At 46.4% G+C, this 16,010-nt stretch overlaps 1 non-coding gene across 1 annotated transcript; it reads right to left on the reverse strand.

Annotated features, from left to right (window-relative positions):
• Positions 1-13,017: 13,017 nt before the first annotated feature.
• trnae-cuc (transfer RNA glutamic acid (anticodon CUC)) lies at positions 13,018-13,089 on the reverse strand. The gene has a single exon. It is a non-coding gene; the product is annotated as a tRNA-Glu (tRNA).
• Between the last annotated feature and the right edge of the window lie 2,921 nt (positions 13,090-16,010).

Raw genomic sequence — 16,010 nt, forward strand, 5'->3', positions numbered from 1 at the left:
GTAGGCAGTAAAGTAAGTGTGCAGGGACAGTAGGCAGTAAAGTAACGGTGCAGGGACTGTAGGCAGTAAAGTAACTGTGCAAATACAGTAGGCAGTAAAGTAAGTGTGCAGGGACAGTAGGCAGTAAAGTAAGTGTGCAGGGACAGTCGGCAGTAAAGTAAGTGTGCAGATACAGTAGGCAGTAAAATAAGTGTGCAGGAACAGTAGGCAGTAAAGTAAGAGTGCAGGGACAGTAGGCAGTAAAGTAAGTGTGCAGATACAGTAGGCAGTAAAATAAGCGTGCAGGAACACTAGGCAGTAAAGTAAGTGTGCAGGGACAATAGGCAGTAAAGTAAGTGTGCAGGGACAGTCGGCAGTGAAGTAAGTGTGCAGGGACAGTAGGCAGTAAAGTAAGTGTGCAGGGACAGTAGGCAGTAAAGTAAGTGTGCAGGGACAGTCGGCAGTAAAGTAAGTGTGCAGGGACAGTAGGCAGTAAAGTAAGTGTGCAGGGGCGGTAGGCAGTAAAGTAAGTGTGCGGATACAGTAGGCAGTAAACTAAGTGTGCAGGGACAGTAGGCAGTGAAGTAAGTGTGCAGATACAGTAGGCAGTAAAATAAGTGTGCAGGGACAGTAGGCAGTAAAGTAAGTGTGCAGGGACAGTAGGCAGTAAAGTAAGTGTGCAGGGACAGGAGGCAGTAAAGTAAGTGTGCAGGGACAGTAGGCAGTAAAGTAAGTGTGCAGATACAGTAGGCAGTAAAGTAAGTGTGCAGGGACAGTAGGCAGTAAAGTAAGTGTGCAGGGACAGTAGGCAGTAAAGTAAGTGTGCAGGGACAGTAGGCAGTAAAGTAAGTGTGCAGGGACAGTCGGCAGTAAAGTAAGTGTGCAGGGACAGTAGGCAGTAAAGTAAGTGTGCAGGGACAGTAGGCAGTAAAGTAAGTGTGCAGGGACAGTAGGCAGTAAAGTAAGTGTGCAGGGACAGGAGGCAGTAAAGTAAGTGTGCAGGGACAGTAGGCAGTAAAGTAAGTGTGCAGGGACAGTATGCAGTAAAGTAAGTGTGCAGGGACAGTAGGCAGTAAAGTAAGTGTGCAGGGACAGTATGCAGTAAAGTAAGTGTGCAGGGACAGTAGGCAGTAAAGTAAGTGTGCAGGGACAGTAGGCAGTAAAGTAAGTGTGCAGGGACAGTAGGCAGTAAAGTAAGTGTGCAGGGACAGTAGGCAGTAAAGTAAGTGTGCAGGGACAGTAGGCAGTAAAGTAAGTGTGCAGGGACAAGAGGCAGTAAAGTAAGTGTGCAGTTACAGTAGGCAGTAAAGTAAGTGTGCAGGGACAGTAGGCAGTAAAGTAAGTGTGCAGGGACAGTAGGCAGTAAAGTAAGTGTGCAGGGACAGTAGGCAGTAAAGTAAGTGTGCAGGGACAGTAGGCAGTAAAGTAAGTGTGCAGGGACAGTAGGCAGTAAAGTAAGTGTGCAGGGACAGTAGGCAGTAAAGTAAGTGTGCAGGGACAGTAGGGAGTAAAGTAAGTGTGCAGGGACAGTAGGCAGTAAAGTAAGTGTGCAGGGACAGTAGGCAGTAAAGTAAGTGTGCAGGGACAGTAGGCAGTAAAGTAAGTGTGCAGGGGCAGTAGGCAGTAAAGTAAGTGTGCAGGGACAGTCGGCAGTAAAGTAAGTGTGCAGGTACAGTAGGGAGTAAAGTAAGTGTGCAGGGACAGTCGGCAGTAAAGTAAGTGTGCAGTTACAGTAGGCAGTAAAGTAAGTGTGCAGGGACAGTAGGCAGTAAAGTAAGTGTGCAGGTACAGTAGGGAGTAAAGTAAGTGTGCAGTTACAGTAGGCAGTAAAGTAAGTGTGCAGGTACAGTAGGGAGTAAAGTAAGTGTGCAGTTACAGTAGGCAGTAAAGTAAGTGTGCAGGTACAGTAGGCAGTAAAGTAACTGTGCAGGGACAGTAGGGAGTAAAGTAAGTGTGCAGGGACAGTAGGCAGTAAAGTAAGTGTGCAGGGACAGTAGACAGTAAAGTAAGTGTGCAGGGACAGTAGGCAGTAAAGTAAGTGTGCGGATACAGTCGGCAGTAAAGTAAGTGTGCAGGGACAGTAGGCACTAAAGTAAGTGTGCAGGGACAGTAGGCAGTAAAGTAAGCGTGCGGATACAGTCGGCAGTAAAGTAAGTGTGCAGGGACAGTAGGCACTAAAGTAAGTGTGCAGGGACAGTAGGCAGTAAAGTAAGTGTGCAGGGACAGTAGGCAGTAAAGTAAGTGTGCAGGTACAGTAGGCAGTAAAGTAAGCGTGCGGATACAGTAGGCAGTAAAGTAAGTGTGCAGGTACAGTAGGCAGTAAAGTAAGTGTGCAGGGACAGTAGGCAGAAAAGTAAGTGTGCAGGGACAGTAGGCAGTAAAGTAAGTGTGCGGATACAGTAGGCAGTAAAGTAAGTGTGCAGGTACAGTAGGCAGTAAAGTACGTGTGCAGGGACAGTAGGCAGAAAAGTAAGTGTGCAGGGACAGTAGGCAGTAAAGTAAGTGTGCAGATACAGTAGGCAATAAAGTAAGTGTACAGGGACAGTAGGCAGTAAAGTAAGTGTGCAGGGACAGTAGGCAGTAAGGTAAGTGTGCAGGGACAGTAGGCAGTAAAGTAAGTGTGCAGGGACAGTAGGCAGTAAAGTAAGTGTGCAGGGACAGTAGGCAGTTAAGTAAGTGTGCAGATACAGTAGGCAGTAAAGTAAGTGTGCAGGGACAGTAGGCAGTAAAGTAAGTGTGCAGATACAGTAGGCAGGAAAGTAAGTGTGCAGGGACAGTAGGCAGTAAAGTAAGTGTGCAGATACAGTAGGCAGTAAAGTAAGTGTGCAGGGACAGTCGGCAGTAAAGTAAGTGTGCAGGGACAGTGGGCACTAAAGTAAGTGTGCAGGGACAGTAGGCAGTAAAGTAAGTGTGCAGGGACAGTAGGCAGTAAAGTAAGTGTGCGGATACAGTAGGCAGTAAAGTAAGTGTGCAGGGACAGTAGGCAGTAAAGTAAGTGTGCAGGGACAGAAGGCAGTAAAGTAAGTGTGCAGGGACAGTAGGCAGTAAAGTAAGTGTGCAGGGACAGTAGGCAGTAAAGTAAGTGTGCAGGGACAGTAGGGAGTAAAGTAAGTGTGCAGGGACAGTAGGCAGTAAAGTAAGTGTGCAGGGACAGTAGGCAGTAAAGTAAGTGTGCAGGGACAGTCGGCAGTAAAGTAAGTGTGCAGGGACAGTAGGCAGTAAAGTAAGTGTGCAGGGACAGAAGTCAGTAAAGTAAGTGTGCAGGGACAGTAGGCACTAAAGTAAGTGTGCAGGGACAGTAGGCAGTAAAGTAAGTGTGCAGGGACAGCAGGCAGTAAAGTAAGTGTGCAGGGACAGTAGGCACTAAAGTAAGTGTGCAGGGACAGTAGGCAGTAAAGTAAGTGTGCAGGGACTGTAGGCAGTAAAGTAACTGTGCAGGGACAGTCGGCACTAAATTAAGTGTGCAGGGACAGTCGGCAGTAAAGTAAGTGTGCAGGGACAGTAGGGAGTAAAGTAAGTGTGCAGGGACAGTAGGCAGTAAAGTAAGTGTGCAGGGACAGTATGCAATAAAGTAAGTGTGCAGGGACAGTAGGCAGTAACGTAAGTGTGCAGTTACAGTAGGCAGTAAAGTAAGTGTGCAGGGACAGTAGGCAGTAAAGTAAGTATGCAGGGACAGTAGGCAGTAAAGTAAGTGTGCAGGGACAGTAGGCAGTAAAGTAAGTGTGTAGGGACAGTCGGCAGTAAAGTAAGTGTGCAGGGACAGTAGGCAGTAAAGTAAGTGTGCAGGGACAGTCGGCAGTAAAGTAAGTGTGCAGGGACAGTAGGCAGTAAAGTAAGTGTGCAGGGACAGTAGGCACTAAAGTAAGTGTGCAGGGACAGTCGGCAGTAAAGTAAGTGTGCAGTTACAGTAGGCAGTAAAGTAAGTGTGCAGGGACAGTAGGCAGTAACGTAAGTGTGCAGTTACAGTAGGAAGTAAAGTAAGTGTGCAGGGACAGTAGGCAGTAAAGTAAGTGTGCAGGGACAGTAGGCTGTAAAGTAAGTGTGCAGGGACAGTAGGCACTAAAGTAAGTGTGCAGGGACAGTAGGCAGTAAAGTAAGTGTGCAGGGACAGTAGGCAGTAAAGTAAGTGTGCAGGGACAGTAGGGAGTAAAGTAAGTGTGCAGGGACAGTAGGCAGTAAAGTAAGTGCGCAGGGACGGTAGGCAGTAAAGTAAGTGTGCAGGGACAGTAGGCAGTAAAGTAAGTGTGCAGGGACAGTAGGCAGTAAAGTAAGTGTGCAGGGACAGTAGGCAGTAAAGTAAGTGTGCAGGGACAGTAGGCAGTAAAGTAACTGTGCAGGGACAGTAGGCAGTAAAGTAAGTGTGCAGGGACAGTAGGCAGTAAAGTAAGTGTGCAGGGACAGTCGGCAGTAAAGTAAGTGTGCAGGGACAGTAGGCAGTAAAGTAAGTGTGCAGGGACAGTCGGCAGTAAAGTAAGTGTGCAGGGACAGTAGGCAGTAACGTAAGTGTGCAGTTACAGTAGGCAGTAAAGTAAGTGTGCAGGGACAGTAGGCAGTAAAGTAAGTGTGCAGGGACAGTAGGCAGTAAAGTAAGTGTGCAGTTACAGTGGGCAGTAAAGTAAGTGTGCAGGGACAGTAGGCAGTAAAGTAAGTGTGCAGGGACAGTAGGCAGTAACGTAAGTGTGCAGTTACAGTGGGCAGTAAAGTAAGTGTGCAGGGACAGTAGGCAGTAACGTAAGTGTGCAGGGACAGTAGGCAGTAACGTAAGTGTGCAGTTACAGTGGGCAGTAAAGTAAGTGTGCAGGGACAGTAGGCAGTAAAGTAAGTGTGCAGGGACAGTAGGCAGTAACGTAAGTGTGCAGTTACAGTGGGCAGTAAAGTAAGTGTGCAGGGACAGTAGGCAGTAACGTAAGTGTGCAGTTACAGTAGGCAGTAAAGTAAGTGTGCAGGGACAGTAGGCAGTAAAGTAAGTGTGCAGGGACAGTAGGCAGTAAAGTAAGTGTGCAGGGACAGTCGGCAGTAAAGTAAGTGTGCAGGGACAGTAGGCAGTAAAGTAAGTGTGCAGGGACAGTAGGCAGTAAAGTAAGTGTGCAGGGACAGTAGGCAGTAAAGTAACTGTGCAGGGACAGTAGGCAGTAAAGTAAGTGTGCGGATACAGTAGGCAGTAAAGTAAGTGTGCAGGGACAGTAGGCAGTAAAGTAAGTGTGCAGGGACAGTAGGCAGTAAAGTAAGTGTGCAGGGACAGTCGGCAGTAAAGTAAGTGTGCAGGGACAGTAGGCAGTAAAGTAAGTGTGCAGGGACAGTCGGCAGTAAAGTAAGTGTGCAGGGACAGTAGGCAGTAAAGTAAGTGTGCAGGGACAGTAGGCAGTAACGTAAGTGTGCAGGGACAGTAGGCAGTAAAGTAAGTGTGCAGGGACAGTAGGCAGTAAAGTAAGTGTGCAGGAACAGCAGGCAGTAAAGTAAGTGTGCAGGGACAGTAGGCAGTAAAGGAAGTGTGCAGGGACAGCAGGCAGTAAAGTAAGTGTGCAGGGACAGTAGGCAGTAAAGTAAGTGTGCAGGGACAGCAGGCAGTAAAGTAAGTGTGCAGGGACAGTAGGCAGTAAAGTAAGTGTGCAGGGACAGCAGGCAGTAAAGTAAGTGTGCAGGGACAGTATGCACTAAAGTAAGTGTGCAGGGACAGTAGGCAGTAACGTAAGTGTGCAGGGACAGTAGGCAGTAAAGTAAGTGTGCAGGGACAGCAGGCAGTAAAGTAACTGTGCAGGGACAGTAGGCAGTAACGTAAGTGTGCAGGGACAGTAGGCAGTAAAGTAAGTGTGCAGGGACAGTAGGCAGTAAAGTAAGTGTGCAGGGACAGTAGGCAGTAAAGTAAGTGTGCAGGGACAGCAGGCAGTAAAGTAAGTGTGCAGGGACAGTAGGCAGTAAAGTAAGTGTGCAGGGACAGCAGGCAGTAAAGTAAGTGTGCAGGGACAGTATGCACTAAAGTAAGTGTGCAGGGACAGTAGGCAGTAAAGTAAGTGTGCAGGGACAGTAGGCAGTAAAGTAAGTGTGCAGGGACAGTAGGCAGTAAAGTAAGTGTGCAGGGACAGTAAAGTAAGTGTGCAGGGACAGTCGGCAGTAAAGTAAGTGTGCAGGGACAGTAGGCAGTAAAGTAAGTGTGCAGGGACAGTAGGCAGTAAAGGAAGTGTGCAGGGACAGCAGGCAGTAAAGTAAGTGTGCAGGGACAGTAGGCAGTAAAGTAAGTGTGCAGGGACAGCAGGCAGTAAAGTAAGTGTGCAGGGACAGTCGGCAGTAAAGTAAGTGTGCAGGGACAGTAGGCAGTAAAGTAAGTGTGCAGGGACAGTAGGCAGTAAAGTAAGTGTGCAGGGACAGTAGGCAGTAAAGTAAGTGTGCAGGGACAGTAGGCAGTAAAGTAAGTGTGCAGGGACAGTAGGCAGTAAAGTAAGTGTGCAGGGACAGTAGGCAGTAAAGTAAGTGTGCAGGGACAGTAGGCAGTAAAGTAAGTGTGCAGTTACAGTCGGCAGTAAAGTAAGTGTGCAGGGACAGTAGGCAGTAAAGTAAGTGTGCAGGGACAGTAGGCAGTAAAGTAAGTGTGTAGGGACAGTAGGCAGTAAAGTAAGTGTGCAGTTACAGTCGGCAGTAAAGTAAGTGTGCAGGGACAGTAGGCAGTAAAGTAAGTGTGTAGGGACAGTAGGCAGTAAAGTAAGTGTGCAGGGACAGTAGGCAGTAAAGTAAGTGTGCAGGGACAGTAGGCAGTAAAGTAAGTGTGTAGGGACAGTAGGCAGTAAAGTAAGTGTGCAGGGACAGTAGGCAGTAAAGTAAGTGTGCAGGGACAGCAGGCAGTAAAGTAACTGTGCAGGGACAGTAGGCAGTAAAGTAAGTGTGCAGGGACAGTAGGCAGTAAAGTAAGTGTGCAGGGACGGTAGGCAGTAAAGTAAGTGTGCAGGGACAGTAGGCAGTAAAGTAAGTGTGCAGGGACGGTAGGCAGTAAAGTAAGTGTGCAGGGACAGTAGGCAGTAAAGTAAGTGTGCAGGGACAGTAGGCAGTAAAGTAAGTGTGCAGGGACGGTAGGCAGTAAAGTAAGTGTGCAGGGACAGTAGGGAGTAAAGTAAGTGTGCAGGGACAGTAGGCAGTAAAGTAAGTGTGCAGGGACAGTAGGCAGTAAAGTAAGTGTGCAGGGACAGTCGGCAGTAAAGTAAGTGTGCAGGGACAGTAGGCAGTAAAGTAAGTATGCAGGGACAGTAGGCAGTAAAGTAAGTGTGCAGGGACAGTAGGCAGTAAAGTAAGTGTGCAGGGACAGTAGGCAGTAAAGTAAGTGTGCAGGGACAGTAGGCAGTAAAGTAAGTGTGCAGGGACAGTAGGCAGTAAAGTAAGTGTGCAGGGACAGTAGGCAGTAAAGTAAGTGTGCAGGGACAGTAGGCAGTAAAGTAAGTGTGCAGGGACAGTAGGCAGTAAAGTAAGTGTGCAGGGACAGTAGGCAGTAAAGTAAGTGTGCAGGGATAGTAGGCAGTAAAGTAAGTGTGCAGGGACAGTAGGCAGTAAAGTAAGTGTGCAGGGACAGTCGGCAGTAAAGTAAGTGTGCAGGGACAGTAGGCAGTAAAGTAAGTGTGCAGGGACAGTAGGCAGTAAAGTAAGTGTGCAGGGACAGTAGGCAGTAAAGTAAGTGTGCAGGGACAGTAGGCAGTAACGTAAGTGTGCAGGAACAGTAGGCCGTAAAGTAAGTGTGCAGGGACGGTAGGCAGTAAAGTAAGTGTGCAGGGACAGTAGGCAGTAAAGTAAGTGTGCAGTTACAGTCGGCAGTAAAGTAAGTGTGCAGGGACAGTAGGCAGTAAAGTAAGTGTGCAGGGACGGTAGGCAGTAAAGTAAGTGTGCAGGGACAGTAGGCAGTAAAGTAAGTGTGCAGGGACAGTAGGCAGTAAAGTAAGTGTGCAGGGACAGTAGGCAGTAAAGTAAGTGTGCAGGGACAGTAGGCAGTAAAGTAAGTGTGCAGGGACAGTAGGCAGTAACGTAAGTGTGCAGGGACAGTAGGCAGTAAAGTAAGTGTGCAGGGACAGTAGGCAGTAAAGTAAGTGTGCAGTTACAGTCGGCAGTAAAGTAAGTGTGCAGGGACAGTAGGCAGTAAAGTAAGTGTGCAGGGACAGTAGGCAGTAACGTAAGTGTGCAGGGACAGTAGGCAGTAAAGTAAGTGTGCGGATACAGTAGGCAGTAAAGTAAGTGTGCAGGGACAGTCGGCAGTAAAGTAAGTGTGCGGATACAGTAGGCAGTAAAGTAAGTGTTCGGGGGCAGTCGGCAGTAAAGTAAGTGTGCAGGGACAGTAGGCAGTAAAGTAAGTGTGCAGGGACAGTAGGCAGTAAAGTAAGTGTGCAGGGACAGTCGGCAGTAAAGTAAGTGTGCAGGGACAGTAGGCAGTAAAGTAAGTGTGCAGGGACAGTAGGCAGTAAAGTAAGTGTGCAGGGACAGTAGGCAGTAAAGTAAGTGTGCAGGGACAGTAGGCAGTAAAGTAAGTGTGCAGGGACAGTAGGCAGTAAAGTAAGTGTGCAGGGACAGTAGGCAGTAAAGTAAGTGTGCAGGGACAGTCGGCAGTAAAGTAAGTGTGCAGGGACAGTAGGCAGTAAAGTAAGTGTGCAGGGACAGTAGGCAGTAAAGTAAGTGTGCAGTTACAGTAGGCAGTAAAGTAAGTGTGCAGCGACAGTAGGCAGTAAAGTAAGTGTGCAGGGACAGGAGGCAGTAAAGTAAGTGTGCAGGGACAGTAGGCAGTAAAGTAAGTATGCAGGGACAGTAGGCAGTAAAGTAAGTATGCAGGGACAGTAGGCAGTAAAGTAAGTATGCAGGGACAGTAGGGAGTAAAGTAAGTGTGCAGGGACAGTAGGCAGTAAAGTAAGTGTGCAGTTACAGTAGGCAGTAAAGTAAGTGTGCAGGGACAGTAGGCAGTAAAGTAAGTGTGCAGGGACAGTAGGCAGTAAAGTAAGTGTGCAGGGACAGTAGGCAGTAAAGTAAGTGTGCAGGGACAGTAGGGAGTAAAGTAAATGTGCAGGGACAGTAGGCAGTAAAGTAAGTGTGCAGGGACAGTAGGCAGTAAAGTAAGTGTGCAGGGACAGTCGGCAGTAAAGTAAGTGTGCAGGGACAGTCGGCAGTAAAGTAAGTGTGCAGGGACAGTAGGCAGTAAAGTAAGTGTGCAGGTACAGTAGGCAGTAAAGTAAGTATGCAGGGACAGTAGGCAGTAAAGTAAGTGTGCAGGGACAGTAGGCAGTAAAGTAAGTGTGCAGGGACAGTAGGCAGTAAAGTAAGTGTGCAGGGACAGTTGGCAGTAAAGTAAGTGTGCAGGGACAGTAGGCAGTAAAGTAAGTGTGCAGGTACAGTAGGCAGTAAAGTAAGTGTGCAGGGACAGTAGGCAGTAAAGTAAGTGTGCAGGGACAGTAGGCAGTAAAGTAAGTGTGCAGGGACAGTAGGCAGTAAAGTAAGTGTGCAGGGACAGTTGGCAGTAAAGTAAGTGTGCAGGGACAGTCGGCAGTAAAGTAAGTGTGCAGGGACAGTAGGCAGTAAAGTAAGTGTGCAGGGACAGTAGGCAGTAAAGTAAGTGTGCAGGGACAGTAGGCAGTAAAGTAAGTGTTGAGGGACAGTAGGCAGTAAAGTAAGTGTGCAGGGACAGTAGGCAGTAAAGTAAGTGTGCAGGTACAGTAGGCAGTAAAGTAAGTGTGCAGGGACAGTAGGCAGTAAAGTAAGTGTGCAGGGACAGTAGGCAGTAAAGTAAGTGTGCAGGGACAGTAGGCAGTAAAGTAAGTGTGCAGGTACAGTAGGCAGTAAAGTAAGTGTGCAGGGACAGTAGGCAGTAAAGTAAGTGTGCAGGGACAGTAGGCAGTAAAGTAAGTGTGCAGGGACAGTAGGCAGTAAAGTAAGTGTGCGGATACAGTAGGCAGTAAAGTAAGTGTGCAGGGACAGTAGGCAGTAAAGTAAGTGTGCAGGGACAGTAGGCAGTAAAGTAAGTGTGCAGGGACAGTAGGGAGTAAAGTAACTGTGCAGGGACAGTAGGCAGTAAAGTAAGTGTGCAGGGACAGTAGGCAGTAAAGTAAGTGTGCAGGGACAGTAGGCAGTAAAGTAAGTGTGCGGATACAGTAGGCAGTAAAGTAAGTGTGCAGGGACAGTAGGCAGTAAAGTAAGTGTGCAGGGACAGTAGGCAGTAAAGTAAGTGTGCAGTTACAGTAGGCAGTAAAGTAAGTGTGCAGGGACAGTAGGCAGTAAAGTAAGTGTGCAGTTACAGTAGGCAGTAAAGTAAGTGTGGAGGGACAGTAGGCAGTAAAGTAAGTGTGCAGGGACAGTAGGCAGTAAAGTAAGTGTGCAGGTACAGTAGGCAGTAAAGTAAGTGTGCAGGGACAGTAGGCAGTAAAGTAAGTGTGCAGGGACAGTAGGCAGTAAAGTAAGTGTGCAGCGACAGTAGGCAGTAAAGTAAGTGTGCAGGGACAGTAGGCAGTAAAGTAAGTGTGGAGGGACAGTAGGCAGTAAAGAACAGAAATGGTATGTTGGCCTTTGTAGTGAGAGAATTTGATTTTAGGGATGTTTTGCTGTAATTGTAGAGGGTGTTGGTGAGGCCACACCTGGAGTATTGTGTACAGGTTTGGCTTCCTTATCTGAGGAAGGATGTCCTCGCTGTAGAGGAAGTGTAGTGAAGATTTACCAGACTGATTCCTGGGATGGCACGTCTGTCAAATGAGGAGAGTCTAAGTCGGGTACGATTACATTCAGTGGAGTTTAGAAGAGTGAGGGGGGATCTCATAGAAACTTATGAAATTCTAACAGGGTTAGACAGGGTAGATTCAGAAAGAATGTTCCTGATGGTGGGGGAGTCCAGAATTGGGGGATCATAGTTTACAATAAAGGATAAACCTTTTCGAACAGAGGTGAGAAGAAATTTCTTCATCCAGAGGCTCGTGAATGTGTGGAATTCACTCCCACAGAAAGTAATTGACGCTAAAACATTTGATTTCAAGTAGGAATTAGATATCGTTCTTAGGGCTGAAAGGATCAAGGGATATGGGGAGAAGGTGGGATCAGGGTGTTGAATTTTCTGACCTCATCTGAACTGCCTCCAATGCAATTGTATCCCTCCTCAAGAGGACTAAAACTGTTCACAATATTCTAAATGCAGTCTCACTAATGTTTGGTACAGTAGCAGCGACACTTCATTCCTTTTATACTCTATTCCTTTAGCAATAAATGCCAAGATTATATTTGCCTTCCTTCACATTGCTGTATCTGCATACGAGTTTTCTGCAACTCATGCATCAGGATGCCCAGATCCCTCTGTACTGAAGCACTCTGAAGTTTCTTCCATTTAGATAAAATCTATCTTTGTATTTTTCTGACCAAAATGGATAACCTCGCACTTATCCACATCAAACTCCGGCTGCCAAATTTTGCTCTATTCACTTAAGCTGTCCATTTCCATTCGTAAATTTCTTATTTCATGATCGCAACTTACTATCTCACCTATTTTAGCATCATCTGTAAATTTGGCTCTGATACCTACTATCCCTGCATCCAAGTCATCAATACAGATGGTAGATAGTTGGGACCTGAGGACTGAACCCTATGGCACTTAAATCTTGCCAAACAGGAAAAGACTCATTTATCTTGACTCTCTACTTTCTGTTCATAATATATTGTGATGATAGTATGCTATTGCTGTGGAAATATGTACTTTGTCTGTTTAAGGGGATTGTTTTAAAGTTGAATTTTTTTTCCTACTGGTACTCAGGATGTCTGGAGAGAATGCAATTCAGATTCTGGAAAAACAGGATAATTACTCATTTTAGTCATGTAGCGTTTTGTTAGGAGAGAGCTAATGGACACTTGTTTACAAAAAAAAGGGTGCCATGGGGTTTTTGATTAAGGGAATGGAAGGTAGTTTCAGATTGACAAGGTCATGTAATAATTTGTTCATTATTTTGAGGAGCTAGGTATATAGCAGAGAGAGAATAGCTTTTGAGTTCTGGCTGGGTTTTATTAAAAGACAGGTGTCTGCTCTCTCCTCAAAATCTCTCTGTAAACTACAAGACTGTTTAAGAACATAAGAACATAAGAAATAGGAGCAGGAGTAGGCCATCCAGCCCTTCGAGCCTGCCCCGCCATTCAATAAGATCATGGCTGATCTGTTGTGGCTCAGTTCCACTTTCCCGCCCTCTCCCCATAACCCTTAATCCCCTCTCTTATCAAGAACCCATCAACCCGCTTCTTAAAAATATTTAGCGAGGCAGTCTCCACCACTTCAACGGGCAGAGAATTCCAGAGATTCACCACCCTTTGAGTGAAGAAGTTCCTCCTCAACTCCGTTCTAAACCGCCTCCCCTTTATCTTGAGGCTGTGCCCCCTAGTCCTACTGTTTTTTTTGAGCGGGAAGAGTCTCTCCACCTCTATCCTATCCATCCCATTCATCATCTTATACGTCTCAATGAGATCTCCCCTCATTCTTCTAAACTCTAACGAGTACAAGCCTGGTTTATTCAGCCTCTCCTCATAGCTCAACCCCCTCAACTCCGGTATCAGCCTAGTAAACCTCCTCTGCACTCCCTCCAAGGCCAAAATATCCTTGCATAAGTACGGCGCCCAAAACTGCACACAGTACTCCAGCTGCGGCCTCACCAATGCCCTATACAGCTGCAGCAAGACCTCCCTACTTTTATATTCAATCCCCCTCGCTATGAAGGCCAGCATCCCATTCGCCTTCCTGACCACCTGCTGCACCTGCAGGCTGGGTTTTTGCGACTCATGCACAAGGACCCCGAGGTCCTTCTGCACCGTCGCCTGCTGCAGTTTTTCGCCACATAAGTAATAGTCCTTCCTACCATTCTTCCTACCAAAGTGGACCACCTCACACTTGCCAACATTAAATTCCATTTGCCATTTCCTGGCCCATTCGCCCAGCCTATCTAGATCCTTCTGCAGACTCTCCACACCCTCCGCACAATTTGCCGTTCCACCAATCTTGGTGTCATCAGCAAATTTCGACACCATACACTCGGTTTCCTCCTCCAGATCATTAAATCTACATTCCCTGACCGGGAATCGAACCCGGGCCGCGGTGGTGAGAGTGCCGAATCCTAACCACTAGACCACCAGGGAAGTTTCATTGTAGCAAGTATTTTTTATCCCCGCTAACTATATTTAAAGTGGATTTTGAGTCTATTAGAAAAATGTTGCTTATTTGGAATTTAAAGTGTGATAAGTTAGAAATTTAAGTTGGTTATTGTCACATTTAAATATTATTCAAAGAGTAATAGTTAAGTTGCTTCACTTGTTAGAGTTATCGATTAAATAAAGTTTAGAACATAGAACATTACAGCGCAGAACAGGCCCTTCGGCCCACGATGTTGCGCCGACCAGTTAAAAAAAAACAACAACAATGACCCACTAACCTAAACCAATCCCTTTTCGTCCATAAACCTATCCACAGACCTCTTAAACGCCCCCAAACTAGGCGCATTTACAACTGCAGCAGGCAGGGCATTCCAATCCCTCACCACCCTCTGGGTAAAGAACCTACCCCTGACATCTGTCCTATAACTACCCCCCCTTAGTTTAAAGCCATGCCCCCTCGTGCTAGATTTTTCCATCAGAGGAAAAATGCTATCACTGTCCACCCTATCTAAACCTCTAATCATCTTATATGTTTCAATAAGATCCCCTCTTAGCCGCCTTCTTTCCAGCGAAAACAAGCCCAAATCCCTCAGCCTCTCCTCATAGGATCTCCCCTCCATACCAGGCAACATCCTGGTAAACCTGCTCTGCACCCTCTCCAAAGCCTCCACATCCTTCCTGTAATGTGGGGACCAGAACTGCACACAGTACTCCAAGTGCGGCCGCAACAGAGTTGTGTACAGTTGCAGCATGACGCTACGACTCCTAAATTCAATCCCCCTACCAATAAACGCCAAGACACTGTATGCCTTCTTAACAACCTTATCTACTTGATTCCCAACTTTCAGGGATCTATGTACACATACACCTAGATCCCTCTGCTCCTCCACACTATTCAAAGTCTTCCCGTTAGCCCTATACTCAACACATCTGTTATTCCTACCAAAGTGAATTACCTCACATTTCTCTGCATTAAACTCATTTGTTTTACTCTAAAAGATCCCTAATTTATCAGTGGAATTACACCTGGAATGATGCATCCTATCCTCACGGTTATGCCAAAGTAAGAAGATTATTGGTGTCTAGTCTGGTTTCCTAATGTAATTTGGGATTCTGGTCCAGGGTTCTATCAACATATTAATGATTTAGATGAGGGAACTAGATGTCATGTCTCCACATTTGGAGACAGCATAAAGCTGGGTGGGAGGGTGAACTGTGAGGAGGATGCAGAGATCATTCAGTGTGATTTGGACAAGTTGAGAGAGTGGACGAATGTATGGCAGGTGCAATATAATGTGGGTTAATGTGAGGTTATCCGCTTTGATAACAAAAACAGGAAAACAGAATGGCTATAAATTGAGAGAGATTAAATTACTTTAAGTTGCTGAAAGTACTTTAGTACTGTGGTTACTGGGGGATTTTCACAGTAACTTTATTGCAGTGTTAATATAAGCCCACTTGTGACACTAATAGATAAATTTAAACTTAAACTTAGTCTGGTTTGATTCTGCAAGTGCAGGTCTATCGGAGTGCTGCACTATCACAGGGCTGGTATTTTCGATGACAAATTAAGACAAAGCCCCTGTACAAAGCTCTTGGTAAAATGCCGAGACATCCATTGTGACGAGGAGTGCTCCTGGTTCAACTGCTCCATGTGTGCTGAGTTTCTGTAGGAAGTCCGTAGTGTCAGAAGCTGGGAGTTCCTTGTACGATGGGTTTCAGGATATCATCAACATAGCCAGAGAGGTTCTCACACAGGGTCTCATTGCCTGATACAATGGGAGTGTGTTTGCCTTGTCTATGTTCAGGAGACAGTAGAGATCTCCAATGCGGGGAGCACGTGGGATGAGGGCACAGAGAGTGCTCTGAAGGTCTGGATCAAAGGTCTTGATCAGTCTGTTAAGTTGAAGGGCGTGTTCTTTGGTTGGATTGGATTGATTAAGAGCAGGTGTCTGGCCAATGTCTAAGTTTGTTGTTACGCATGGCCAGATTTTTCCAGCGTGCGATCGTTTTGAGTGACTGTACGTGCCTGGATTTTCAGCACAAAACAAGCTGTTTGAGTCAAATGTCATGCCACAATGTGACCATGCATCCATGTCCTGCGCAGCTGAGTGAGATTGGTCTGGGCCAAGATATATTTTTCAACTAACAACATGAATCTTTTGTCTGGTCCTTTCTGCCTGTGGGAGCCTGCTTTGCAGAAATGGATTTTTTTCTTGGTATGAGTAACTCAGTTGGTTAGACATCTGGTCCTGCAGTATTCCACAGTGAATTCTATTTATATCTCATACTCCCCCTGTAAGGCCAGACTGTTTGGCACCAAGCCCATTTGCTCACATTCCTTTCCCATCTTTTCATACAGAGGATAGACCCAGCGCATAGCAGGGGCGATCTGAATCCATCTGACTCCCCAGACTGCTCAATGTGAAGAGGTAGGGCTAATCAAGTGAAAATGTGGTGGGGACTGAATGGCATGAAGTTAAAGCCATTCGAAAGCAGATAATGATTTCTTTAAATGGACAGCAGCAGATGATGTGTATTTAGTCAGGAGCTCAGTGACACTGCTCGCCGTTTCCACAGCTGTTGCAAAGTGAAGCTGTCAGCTGTTCATGGATCATTAAAAACAGATAAACGGGGTGCAAACACTCAGCAAACAACATCGAATCAAGGAGCCATTGTATATCCAATTTCCCAAAGCAGACATCCCACTAGTTAGGAGCCAGATTCTTTGTCATTTACTTCATTCGACTAGACTTTGTGGTGGGATTAACAGTTAGGATGTAAAGAAATCCTTGTCTATAATCGGACAGCAGCTTCCTGAGGTCAGACACGAGTTAAACTCGGAAACCATGAAGATTGTCTGCTGCTGCTGCAGCTCTGACACTTTGGTATCTGACTGTGATTAA

This window comes from Carcharhinus amblyrhynchos, chromosome 7, assembly GCF_965287045.1.
Source record: "Carcharhinus amblyrhynchos chromosome 7, sCarAmb.v2.hapA, whole genome shotgun sequence".
Classification (NCBI taxonomy): Eukaryota; Metazoa; Chordata; class Chondrichthyes; order Carcharhiniformes; family Carcharhinidae; genus Carcharhinus; species Carcharhinus amblyrhynchos.